Consider the following 13628-nt stretch of genomic DNA (forward strand, 5'->3'; position numbering starts at 1 on the left):
CAATCGTGCTTCCCCTCTGAAGCTGGTTTTCCCCAGCCATTTTTCTTCTCCTGTTCTTGGAGAGCAGATGTACTGTAACCTACTGCCACCACCAGGAGAAAAGCAACTGGGAAGGAGCCATTTTGGAAGCCACCTTCAGATACACCCCACCCGCAGTTTCTTTTTAATTCAGCAGGTTCTCAGTTCATTCAGACAGGTTGTACGGCCATAATATGTACAAAGAGCCTGAAATTGTTGTCTCTGTATTCTGCTTTAAAAAAAAAAAGTATTTCATGATTATAGTTTTAATAGGTCAACAGTAAAGAAAATGGTTTCAGTTGAGTCATAATGATTAAGTCACATTATTTTCTTCCTTTAGCATGTGCCCTTTTTTACATGTACTGCGTTGTAGGGGGGTATGGTACCAGTAGTACCACTGGTGAGTTAGGGGCTTCCCCTGCATGTGAAGACAGGCTCTGGCACACTGAGCGGACAAGACCAATTGTGGGTCCAGTGGTCAAAACTGTGGTTTCTGCCTCTACTTCAGAGGGAAGTGAGGGGCAGATGGGTCTCATTAACCTGGGAAGGTAGCTCATCTAGGAGAAGGAAAAAACTGATCCTAAACCTCCGTTGCCCTTGTGGGATAACTTTGGGAGAGTAAAAGTCTAAAGAGTACACCCTACACAGATCTGGAGTGTAGTCCCTAAGATTGCTCTGCTTTCCTTTGGACCACATCAGTGAGGTAGAAAGGGGGGTCCTGGCAACCCAGGACTTTCTTACTCACTGTCCAGGCTTGGAAGTCAATTTGGTGCTGCTAATGTAACAATTTGACCACCCCTGGAGAGGCACACCATGGTCTCTCTCGAGGCAGTCGAAGGCCAACTTTCAATGGAACTTAAGTTCACCAGGATGGGTAACCTGTTCCGCTGGATACAGTGACTTAGGCTGCAGTTCTGTACCCTCTACCCTGGGAATAGGTCCCCTTGAAGCCAGTGGGGCTTACTTCTGAGTAGATATGTATACGGTTGTGCTGTTTGTTCCAGCTAAGTTTAGCTGGAATTGGCTCCAAATACTGCAATCCAGCACACAGTTAAATATATATAAATACCGGGTTGCAAGCGTGATCCGTGCGGGATGCACGTTCGCAACCTGCAGCATCCGCAACCCGCAGCGGCGCATCTGTGCGGGTTGTGATTCGGCATTTCTGCGCGTGCGCAAAGCGCGATTTAGTGCTTCTGCACATGCACGACCGCCGAAACCCGGAAGTAACCCGTTCCGGTACTTCTGTGTTTCGGCGGTCCGTAACCTGAAAAAACGCAACCTGAAGCGCCTATAACCCAAGGTATGACTGTATATATAAATAAATATGCCTCACTCTGTACTGGATTGCGGCCTTAGTCTCTCTTCTTCATATCAGAGGTACTTTTGCCATTGACAGTGAAAACGAAATTGGCACCAGAGAGAAATTAGCACTGTGAAACTGCTCTTTCACAGTTCCCACTAGAAACTCAGTGGAGTGACTTCACTTTGGCTTCCTTGGTCCTGGGTCCTGTCAAACAATTATCCTTCTAGGTTTACAGCACAACCTTATGCATATTTACTTGGACGTAAGTCCCACTGTGTTCAATGAGGCTTACTTCCAGGTGTGTATATCAGATTGCAGGCTGCAGTGCAGTTCTATACATCTCTTATCAGAAGGAAGCTCCAGTAACCCCCCCCCCAAAGTGAGTGTATAGGGTTGTAGCCTTAATTCTGTAAGACATGTAGCCCACATCTAGTTTTAGAATAGCCCCATGATTAAGGTGTATGCAGTTGTATGTATGCATGTATATATACAGATGGTGACCATTTTGCATGGAGGTTCTGTTCCTAGCCCCCGTCTGTGTGGGCGAAGCACCCATAAGTCCGCCCTGCCCCTGTTCCACCCCTGTTCTGCCTTCTTCTGGGTCCAAAAGGACCCATGTGCTGGCGGTCCTGTGTCAATTGGACAAATGCAAAATGGTATCCACCTGTATTTACAGCGTCTGGTCTCTGCTTACAAGACTGGACTTAAAGTAGACGCGGAGTCTTCCTTTGCTGGGGCAGGATGCTAAGTGCTTCCAAAGGAGTGTGCTTGCCTTTATTAAGTTTACTGGTCCTCCATGAGTCAAAGGGGCACAACACTCTGAGCTAAAACAGCCACAAAATCCCACTGGCCGGCTGTTTGACTGCGAAGGAGAATTGGGGCTGGCTAGGACACCTTTCCAAACAGGTGACCAGCAGAACTGTAGCATTAGAAAATAAAATTCTCTTGTCACTGGAGTCCAAGCTGAAGAGGGGTTGTGCATACACAGGCCTTGTTTGCACAGGGGTCCCCTCCCTTTAATGGTGAGGTACATGCACGCAAGCCTACTATTTTGTGCATCTTGCCCCGAGCTGTGGGAACTGGCTCAAGCGTTTTCTCCGTCATTCGTGAATATGCACCGATTCCCACAGAAGTGAATTTGGAGAATAATTGGGTGCGTTTGCACGGAGACAAAAACTTGGCAGTGCTGCATAGAGAAGTCCAGGCATTGATCTGATAAATAGTGGAAATTTAGACTGTCAGATTTACCAAATAAGCAACATGGTATACAGTTTTTAGCTTCCAAATCTCTGGCGATGTTTCATAAGCAAAAAACTTCAGCTTGGGAACCAAAAAAGCCATAGAATCCATCTACAAGGATAAGAGATATCAGCTTTAGAGAGACATTTCTCCTGTTGCAGATGGACCCATTACATGCTGAACTGTAAAAATGGACTTGCCAATATTTGTTTTCCCAGTGGTTTAGAACCTGCTGGGTGTGTAACCCAACCAGAGTTGAGCAATTCTGTACCACATTGCCTTTAACGGGCAAGTTTCTTGACTATCACAGATGAGTTAAGCTCAGCAGCACTTAACGTGGACACTGTGTGTGTGTATATCCTAGCTATTTAAGGAGGAGATTTTGAGTTTTGTAGTCACTTAACCCTTGACCTTATTTATAGACACTCTCACATGCCACAAAACGTTCATTTTTTGAGGACCCCAGTTGCCTTCCAGCTGACCTGGAGCTGCTTGGGTCTGCCATAGTTGCAAGTGATAATAAATTATCTCCTCTTAACAGCATTGGGGTTGTTACCTAATTGAAGCTGTGGATTTTCTTCAGGTTCATGTGAAACTATTTGCAGAGAATAAAGCTGTTACTAAGCCCTGTTACACATTTTGTTTCAAGTTACTTTTTAAAGCATATTTGAAGATCACTCTGCATATACCCTGTTGAATGCAATTGCATAGGGTATCTGCAAGGACATTTTCCTCAACTATTTTTGATGGTCATTGGGAATAATAGATGTAAGACTTTTTAAAAAGCTTTGTTCTAATTTAAAGACAAAAACAGCAACAGGTACACAGTTTCTAAATAGTTTCACTTTGGCTGAGCTGTTCTTATGCACACATTTCAAACTGCGTTGTTCAATTCCCAAAGAACAAAATAAACCTGGAATAGCTGAATTACTTCATATTCTTTCTGTGAAAGAAAAAGAAAACTGTTCACTTTGCTTTCAGTGTACTGGTGGTTTTCTGTTACAGAAAAACGTACCTTTTCTAATGCACTCTAAATGCAAAAATGCAAATCCAGTATATGCTCTGTTTGTATGTTTCCCCATCTTCTAAACTAGATTATGCCAGAAGTGTATCCTTGTTTATTTTCATACATTTAATGGCCATTAGCTCCACAAGTGCTACATGAAATGAAGAATATCAGTGTGTTGAAAATTACAACAATGCTTGATGTAATTTGAGGGTCAGAGGAATGATTTTTTATTTTATTTTTTAAAAATATATATTTTAGGACTGTTAATGGTTCTGGAAACTATTTCCTCTGTATATGTATGCATCAGTGCAATAAATTAAAGAAAATAAGGTAACATCTCATTTTGGCGATGAGCTGAATGCAAAGTATATATATATTGTAATAAATGCAATCCAATTAAAATGTTTTGAAAATCCAGCTGCTGGGAGCAAGTTGCTTTTTTTTTTTAATGCATACCAGACAGGATTCAGCCCAAGTTAATCACTTCACAGTCTTGAGTTCAGCGGGGAAGATTTTAGGCAGATACTTAAACCCCTTGAAATTGTCAGAAAGTAAACTCTGTGGTCCTAAGCATCTTTCCTCAGGCCCGGGGTGTGTGTTAAATGCAACCTTCTGCCTGACATTTGAGACTCCCCTACATTGGCCACATCTCACCAGCCATGCTTTGCACCCTCCTTGAATATTTGTGTGTGATTGGAATGCGTCATTGAGCTCAGATAATGATATCTTTGCTCCGCAGCGTTCCTCCCCCAACCCTGCTTTTTAAAGCTGAAGCCATTCGGGTTTTTCCATGGATTGTTGTTTGTTCTGATTCAGCTTTAAAGAGCAGGTTTTTGCAGGGAAACCTCTGGAGCCAAAGAAATAAGAAGAGTGAGAGAGAGAAAGTGGTCAGGCACAGATCTTTAAAGTTGCGGCCCGTGCCTGGAAAGTGTGGAGGAAAGGTAAGGTGGATAAGCTCCGAGTGTGTGTAGAAATTAGTCTGCTGCACAGAGGTAAATGTTGTTAGGATATTTCCGTTCCACCTTAAAAGGGAGCAGGCTTTGTGAGTCACAGAGTCTGCGTATTTCCTGTTCACAGGATGTTTATGTTTTCAGTTGCTTTCGTTTCCTTCTTGTTGCCTGAGCATACCGATGCAGGCGGTCATGGTTTCTTTGTTCTGACCAACGCTGAATAAACTGTAAATATGCTCTCCTGCTGTGCACCTTTTGCTGTGTGAATTCTGCTGATAGAGTGTGCACCAGCCTAAGAATGTGGCAATATATTTCTGAGGCTTCGTGTCACTAATTGCTGATACTGCGTGTCTACGGGAGGTCGATGGATCGTCCGGCAGCCGGCTTGGGGGCTATGATGGACTTTGCCTCCCTGGCAGAATCCCAACAACAGGTTATGGGCCCAGATTCACGGCACTTACAGGAGAGTAAGATTGCGACAGACTGCTGAGGTGCTTCGCCCATTTTTGCCTCTGCTGCAACCCACTGCTCCCTGGTGGCCCCAGTGAGAAGCCCACAGCCTGAAAAATGTTCCCCACTCTTGGGCTTAGGAGTAAACCCCATCAATCTGAGTAAGGCTTACTCCTTAATAGCTGCATTTAGGATTACATTCTAAGTGTGTTTGTATGGTGTGCTGTGCTTGGGTGACAATTTTTGACCCCTGTTCTGCTGTTTTCAATGTGTGTGTCTGTGCATGTCTCTCTCTGTGTGTATTCCTGTTCTCTGTCGAGAGTAAGAAATGACTCAAACGTGGGGCTGGCCTTTGCTGTAACATTGGCTCAAATTTCCAGCATAGGAAACCCGACGCGACCTGTGTTTCTTTGGCTTCTGCCTTCCTTCCATTTCCCCCACGATAGGGAAGCTGCTTCTTTCAGCTTTTCCATTCACTGAAACATTTCAGATGTTTAATGAGATGCTCCAGGCCTCTCCCCCCCCTCCACCCCGGGGGAAGCACAGACACCAAACGCACCTTTAGCTTAGGCTGCTTTTAGTAGGAATGATTGACAAGTTAGCACAGCCAACATGCAAACAACCCCCTACCCTCCCCAATCCCTCTAAATTCATTGGAAGCTCTTATCGTACATAACTGAGGGAAACGGAAGAGTTGGGTTGCTATCTAGAGTGGCTCACTTTTAGGGAAGCTGTTTTGACTTCCCTAAAGCCTGATTTCCGAGGGTTTTTAAAAGCCTCTTGCAATGTCAGGTGTTCTCTGTGCTGACAGGCGTCTGTTTATTGATTCAGGAAATCCATCTTGCCTGGCTTTTAACAAGGTCTGCGAGCGAGTCGGCCCCTTCCGGATTCTAATTCATTGCTTTTTCTGAATGGGAGACTGCTGCGGAGGTGTCCGGTTTCATGAGCTGAGAACATACCCTGTGATGCCTCTTTCTTCCTTTTCTGCAACCTTCACAAGGAGGCTATATTCTCTGGTGGATAATAATAATAATAATAATAATAATAATAATAATAATAATAATGATGCAAGCAGACTAGAACAGAGGTTCAAGTTTCTTTAGCAAACCACACAGCCTTTTCCAAGAAAGTTAAAAAAGAAACCTACGCTTTTTACATTAAAAATTGTTTTCATGAATCTGTCTTGAGCCAAAATATTTTATTGCTATTTATGACAGCTGAGTTTAGACTGCATCACAGGGAGAGGTTCTGCATATTTTGCTAACAGGCCTCCTCCATCAGACCCCTTGAGACGGCATTAATTGGAAAATGCAAGAATGCAATTCTGTGCATATGTTATATATGCTAGGAAGTGCCCATTGTTGAAAGGAGTGTCTTTCCGAGGAAACATGCAAAGGATCGGCTTGCATGCCAATGAAATGCTCTTGCATCAGGGCTGCTGTCTCAGAAGAACTGCCAACTGGTCTTGAAATAGCAAGTGGGCCAATGACATACCAGGCATGAGACATCTTGTTCTCACAGTGGCCAAGCGGATTCCTCTTGAGAAGCATGGAAATAGAGAGCTGCCATTTTGTTTCAATGGCCCAACTCTGTAGTCATGCCCAGCCTAATGATCAACACTTTTAAGTCCCATTGATTGCAGTGGGAGAGATGTAAACCCCTGTTTAAATCTCTTGTTGCAACCAGCAGGAGATAAAAAGACGTTTTGAGGTTGACTAGTTCATCTCAAGGTAGGCTGGGTAGCAAAGGGTAATTTCTGGAGATGTGGCTGTGAATTGTGTAACGAGCTAAACCAGCTGACATTCCTCTTTGCTACAAACTATAGGCGTACCTCAACTCCCGAACATCTTGGGAGTAGAACGTTTCAGCTCCCAAACAATCGAAAACCGGAAGTGAGTGTTCCGGTTTTTGAACGTTATTTTGGAAGCCGTGCTTTGGTTTCCAAATGTTTTGGAAGTCGAATGGACTTCTGGAACTGATTCCGTTCGACTTCGGAGGTATGTCTGTATTGAAGGTGCTTGATCCCTGTCCTCTTTGGCACCCCAGGGGGCGTGCTTCCTTAAGAACTACACATCCCAGAATTCCTTTGTTCTGGCATTTCCTATATGCACATGCAGGAGAATCCAGCAGGATGTGATAACCAGCTGACAGCAAGAGAGTGAGACCCATCACACATATGGAGGAACAGCATAATAACCGGGGACAATTAGGGACAGTGACATTCAATTCTGCCAATAGGATTTAAGTCAGCCTTTCTCAACCTGTGGGTCCCCAGATGTTGTTGAACTACAACTTCCATCACCCCTAGCTAGCAAGGCCAGAGCTCAGGGATGATGGGAGTTGTAGTCCAACAACATCTGGGGACCCACAGGTTGAGAACTGCTGATTGAAATGACCCAGGACAAATGGAAGTAAATGAGTTTGGCATGTGGTCTCCAGAGTGCAGAGAAGAGCTGGTTTTAGATCTCAGAGACAGGGCACGGCGTGTAAAAAGCATGTGTGCCTTATGTCGCCAACCGAACTGTATCTACTAAGAAGTCCAATTGAATTCAACGGGGTTTACTGATGGTCGGCGGTTCGAATCCCCGTGACGGGGTGAGCTCCCGTTGCTCCGTCCCTGTTCCTGCCAACCTAGCAGTTTGAAAGCACATCAAAGTGCAAGTAGATAAATAGGTACTGCTCTGGTGGGAAGGTAAACGGCGTTTCCGTGTGCTGCTCTGGTTCGCCAGAAGTGGCTTAGTCATGCTGGCCACATGACCCGGAAGCTGTACGCCGGCTCCCTTGGCCCATAAAGCGAGATGAGCGCCGCAACCCCAGAGTCGGCCACGAGTGGACCTAATGGTCAGGGGTCCCTTTACCCTTTACCTTTGCTAAAGTGGGGCCAGGATTGCTGCTTTAGGGCTCAGCCACACTTCTGCTTGTCCCATCTGAGTGGTTTTCTGTATACCCTGCTGCTTCCCCCTGGAAAACCAACTCTTTACTGCTGAATGTCAATCCATGGAAAGGTTTTCCCACTTCAGCCCCTGCTTAAGTCCCTGCTTAAGTCCCTTTAGGCCACTCAAGTCCCCTTAGAAAACTTGGGACCACTTCAGCCAACTGAACCAAATTAGCCCATTTAAGTCCCCTTTGCCAACTTAAGTCGCCTTCGCCAACATAGCCCACTTATGTTCCTACTTAGCTCACTTGTCTCCACTAAACTATGGCATCATTTTTTTGGGGGGGGAGGGGACCCAGAATTTCGGAGTCCCCTGATAATGAAGCCGCGAAAGTGGCAGGGAAAACGGGGGTCTGGATGAGCCCTTAGTGTACAGTTAATACGTAAACGGTAAAAAAAGGGAAAAGATTAATAGATATACCACGCTGCAGTTAGGCAGCCAGAAAAGAGAGGCATTTAAACAAAGGAAACCAAAAGGAAGCAAAGGATAATCCAGTCAATCCTCAGTTATTTTCTAACACAGACAAGTGATCAGAGGGGTGTGTGTGTGTGTGTGTGTGTGTGTGTGTGTGAGAGAGAGAGAGAGAGAGAGAGAGAGAGAGAGAGAGAGAGAGAGAGAGAGAGAAGAGTCTGTGTTGGGCTCAGAGAAATGGTCCTTAGGCACTGTTAATAACCTGAGTGCCATTCGTTTGCCAGGAAATAAGAGCAGCAGAGCCAAATAAGTCAGATCCAAAGGAACAGCTTGCCTTTGACTAATATGTGTTTGAGCTTCAGCTTGACTTCGCCCTAAGCCAAGATTTTGAATTGCTGAATTAAGTGCAAACGTGACGGGAGATTTGAATCAAAACAACTTTGTACTTGCTTGGCCAAGGTGTTATTTGCAAAAAGATGCTCTTGCCAGCTGTCCCTGCGACCTGGCTCTGAAGATTTCAAGAATCCCAAACATGCCATTCTGAAACAGTTAGTACTCTTTTTGTGTGTGTGTAAATACATTTTATTGGTTTTACAATTTCAACTTCAAATAGTACTCTTAATTCTGCCTCATAGCAAAGATAGACAAATCATAAAATCATAGAGCTGGAAGGGACCCTGTGGATCACCTAGTCCAACCCCCGCCAATGCAGGAATATGCAGCTGCCCCATATGGGGATCAAACCTGCAACCTTGGCGTTATCAGCACTGCACACTAGCCAACTGAGCTATGCAGTGGTATAAAATCTGACAATTCAGTTTCTCATTTTTGTCAGTCTTCAGTTCTCCACATTCCAACATCAGTGTGTGGTGGTTTTATTAAAAAAAGTCCTCATCAGAATTCACAAGTGTTTTAGTGCGAACTTCTTCTAATGTGCAACTTTTTGCAAAGCAGTTTGGAGAAGCGTGGATTGCAAACGATGCCAAACCTATAAGGTAGGTTTGCCTTTCAATGTGAGATCAGGTGAGATCAAAGCCCTTTAAGGTCTTTTACAAAACTGCAGTATGCATATCTCTCCAGAAATAAGTCCCGTCGAGCTACTGTGGAAGCGGCTGTAGGTCAGCAGATATAGGATTTCAGCCATCCCTGTTTGGGGCTGCCGTGTTGGCTTCCGAGGCTGAAGGGGAAAGCGAAAGAGGGAAGGTCATTTTGCACAGCGACAACATCTGCATCCCAAGCCAGAGACGGTTACTGTGCTAGACAAAAGAGCGAGACCATCAGTCATGTGAGCCTGGAGTTAAAGCCATCTGGCTTGTCTGAAACAATACCAGGTGTTAGCAGCAAAGGCAGATTTCCTGTGTTGCAATATTGGCTCAGAGGGATAAGCAGGCGGCCTGCCTCTACTGCAGCAATGCAGGGAGCTATAGATCATTGGTGTGTAAAAGTAATAAAAAAAAGGTGAGGAGCCAGGCTTTAGCTATGAGGAGGCTTTAGGATAGTTTCCCTTTCAACCACAGGGCTTTCATAGACACAAGGAAAGGGGAAACTAATGCCAGTTGAATGTGACTTACTCCCAGGTAAGGGTGGAGTCCAATTAATCCATTTGCACTCACTGAGGGGCTTTTGAGGTACAGTAGACCTGTGTCTATACATACTTGAACAACCCTCTCTACCCTCCATTTGCACAAGCAAGAAGCATTAGCAGAGGTCGGTAGCTTAGCGTGGGTTGCTAGCACCCGGGGCAATGCGGGGAGGTGGGAGGGAGGAAAACCAAAGGAGTACACATGCACATTCAATTGCCCAACAGCATCCACGTCACCCAGGAGATCGCAGCCACATAGATAAGAAAAGGAGAGTGACTCTGTTGTCCGGAGAGGTTCACAGGGAGAAGACATTTTCAACGGAGCTCAGCGATGGAAGCACACTGAGGCACATTGAGGCAGCACCGGGTTTTGAAATTTTGCGCCCCTCACAATTTTGCGCCAGGGGCTACTGTTATTGTGTCCCCCCCTCCCATGCTATGGCACTGGAAGAGGTTAAGGATAATAATAATAATATAATAATAATAATTTATTATTTATACCCCGCCCATCTGGCTGAGTTTCCCCAGCCACTCTGGGCGGCTCCCAATCAGTGTTAAAAACAGTACAGCGTTACATATTAAAAACTTCCCTGAACAGGGCTGCCTTAAGATGTCTTCTGAATGTCAGGTAATTATTTATCTCTTTGACATCTGATGGGAGGGCGTTCCACAGGGCGGGCGCCACTACCGAGAAGGCCCTCTGTCTGGTTCCCTGTAGCCTCACTTCTCGCAATGAGGGAACCGCCAGAAGGCCCTCGGCGCTGGATCTCAGTGTCCGGGCTGAACGATGGGGGTGGAGACGCTCCTTCAGGTATACTGCAATACCAGGTCGATGCATGGAGTGGACGGAGCAAGCCCCTATTCCATCTCCCAGTTCCAAAAATCCATTTAATATGTAGTCCTCAAATAGAGGACATATCAGATATTAAACTGATAAGAACAGATACTACACTTGATCTTAGCCAAAAGGCCGAGAAGCGATTCCCACTAGGCAAAAACACTCATGCAGGGTGCAGAGCAGGAGTCAGGGGCAGGTATCTGTGGTTGGGGAGGGGTGCGTGGTCTAGGGAGAAACCTCAGAAGCCAGCTTTAGGTTTCCTATCCCTGCATTTGGAGGAGGGGGGGGGAATTTTGCTGGTTCCTCCAGCATTTTCCCAACAACAACACCTTCCACTCTCTTCTGCAGGAACCCCCACAACTCCCTGGAGCAGATTTTGAGGGTGTGATGAGGGCTGCAGGGCAGAGTGAGAATTGGCCAAATTTCATTCCTTCCTCTTCTGTTAGAGGACCTCGCACGCTATTCCATGAGAGCAAGGGCACCAATTTGGATCCCACACTAAACATGCATAGGATTGTCGCCTCACAGTGCCTGCCTACACGTGTTTCCTCAAATGTAAGAGCTGAGAGGGGCCTGCTCCCTGGTTAGGTGGTATGTATATGCAAGAAACACATAAGCCAATAGGAGTTACATGGCTCAGGGAAACGATGTGGTTATGCCTACAATGAAAAGGAAAAGGAACGCAGCGTCACCACATGGCAACCACTTCAAAATAACTCCCCTTCCATAATGGCAAAGGTTTGATGAAGTGGGCTACAGAAACACGCCATTAGCATCTGTGTCAACTGAAATAATGGCTTAAAAAAGAAAAAGAAAAAGCTAAGCCCCCTGACCTTGGCTGTTTTTGAACCACTTTTGCTTCAAGGTCTGATATCAACTCCTTATAATCAGAGTCATTGTTTTCTGCATTGCCTGCAGTTTGTACATTTGACCACGAGGTGCCACTCTGTAACTCGTGCTGAAACCAGAAGTATTTGTGTTCTCTATTCTGTCCACCCCTTCTGAGGGACCAAATCGGAGGGACTGGGCTGTTTTACCATGCCCAGTGCCACCAGAGTAGCCTATTTTTGAAAGGTCTTTGCTGATTGGATGTTAATTCACTAATCATGCTAATGCCATTGTCTTAGTCTACTCTAGTGATGGCTTCACATGATTGCTCTCCCCGCTACTGTAGATATGGTGGCATTTTTCAGCCCACGAAAGCTCCATACCAGGGTCCAGTCAGAAGTAGGGAAAATGGGGTGCGCCAAAGTTGTCCAGGGCAAACAATTATATCTAGGAAGTGTACCCCAAATGCGAATTTATTGTCCCCTAAAAGCATTGGCACAAAGATAGATAGTGTTCATATTTTGTCAAGTCTTCTTGAATTTCCTAACCACTCCATTGTTTATATGTATTCCATTCCATTACTTACATCATTTGGGGGAAACCTGGTGCCCCACCAGCATCTGAAGTCTGATTGGTGGGAATGCAAGACACACCCACCTCTGTTGCCATGGTTATGGTCAGACCCTTGGAGATGCATTTTGCTACCTACCTGCTATCCTTCCTCTCCAAGTTGGAGACTTTTTGCTCCTGCAGGATTTTGACTGGCTGGTTGTTTAGTATTAAGTTTATTTTTGCTGTTTCCTGCTTCCTGCTATTGCAAGTCCCCCCCCCCCAAAAAATTGTTGATGTAAGCTGGCTTGGGCACTACTTTTAAGCCAGGAAATCAATACACCAGTGTTTTAAATAAAGAAATAAGACAAAACTCGTGTGTAGCTAGAAATGAATGAATTTGCCAATGTCCGTTTATCTTTTTTAAAAAAATCTTAGTTCAGTTCACTCCTTTTTGTGATTTTTTTAAAAAGTCTGCATGGGAATTTGTACATAGTTCTGTGTATATTCCTTCTAATATACAGGTTTGTACTGGCAGTTTGTTTGCGATATAATGATGTCCCCCCTATGTCCCTTTCACTTTTTGGTGCATACTTTCCATGAATACACATATTTTTTTCTACTTTTTTTGGGGGGGGGGCTGGGGAACTGCCTCACAACAATTGCCCCAGTCTGCAGATACCAGGATGGTCCACTTTATGCATGACAGCTTCCACGTTGTGGGAAGGCCCACATTCAGACTTGTGTATGACACCATGTCTGAAAACCATGCAAGAGTCTAATCTGCCATTGTTAGACATGGTTGGAGACAACACCCATAATACTCTTGTCCCCTCTTCCAGAGACATATTTCTTTTTTCTTTGCTCTGGAGGGTAGGACTCGAACCAATGGCTTCAAGTTACAATAAAGGAGATTCCGACTAAACATTTGGAAAAACTTTCTGATAGCAAGAGCAGCTTGACGGTGGAACGACCTCCCTTGGGAAGTTGTGGATTCCCCTTCCGTGGAGGTTTCTTTCTTTCTTTCTTTCTTTCTTTCTTTCTTTCTTTCTTATAATTTTCATTGATTTTCTTCTCTCAAAACAAGTACAGTGGTGCCTCGCAAGACGAAATTAATTCGTTCTGCAAGTTTTTTCTTCTTGCGAGTTTTTCGTCTTGCGAAGCACGGTTTCCCATAGGAATGCATTGAAAATCAATTAATGCGTTCCTATGGTGACCGCTTGCCAGGCTGGCGGTGCGGAGAAGGGCTTTTCTCCCCACCGCAAGCCTTCAGGACAGGTACGGGAACAGAGGGGAAGGCGCACAGCGCTTCTCCTCTGTTCCCGGGGCTTGCGGTGGGAGGAGGGTTTTTCCTCCTCACCGCCAACATTCAGAACAGCATTCTGAATGTTGGCGGTGGGAAGGAAAACCCTCCTCCCACCGCAAGTCTTCAGGACAGCCATCCGAAGGCTGGCGCGGGGAGAAGGTCTCTCCGCCCCACCGCCAGCCTTCGGAGGAGGTCCGAGGACAGTG

General features: G+C 45.3%; 1 non-coding gene across 1 annotated transcript; it reads right to left on the bottom strand.

Annotated features, from left to right (window-relative positions):
- Nucleotides 1–10695: 10695 nt before the first annotated feature.
- Nucleotides 10696–10883, bottom strand: LOC128411661 (U2 spliceosomal RNA). Its single transcript, XR_008329873.1, has one exon. It is a non-coding gene; the product is annotated as a U2 spliceosomal RNA (small nuclear RNA).
- Between the last annotated feature and the right edge of the window lie 2745 nt (nucleotides 10884–13628).

Source organism: Podarcis raffonei, chromosome 3 (genome assembly GCF_027172205.1).
Source record: "Podarcis raffonei isolate rPodRaf1 chromosome 3, rPodRaf1.pri, whole genome shotgun sequence".
NCBI lineage: Eukaryota > Metazoa > Chordata > Lepidosauria > Squamata > Lacertidae > Podarcis > Podarcis raffonei.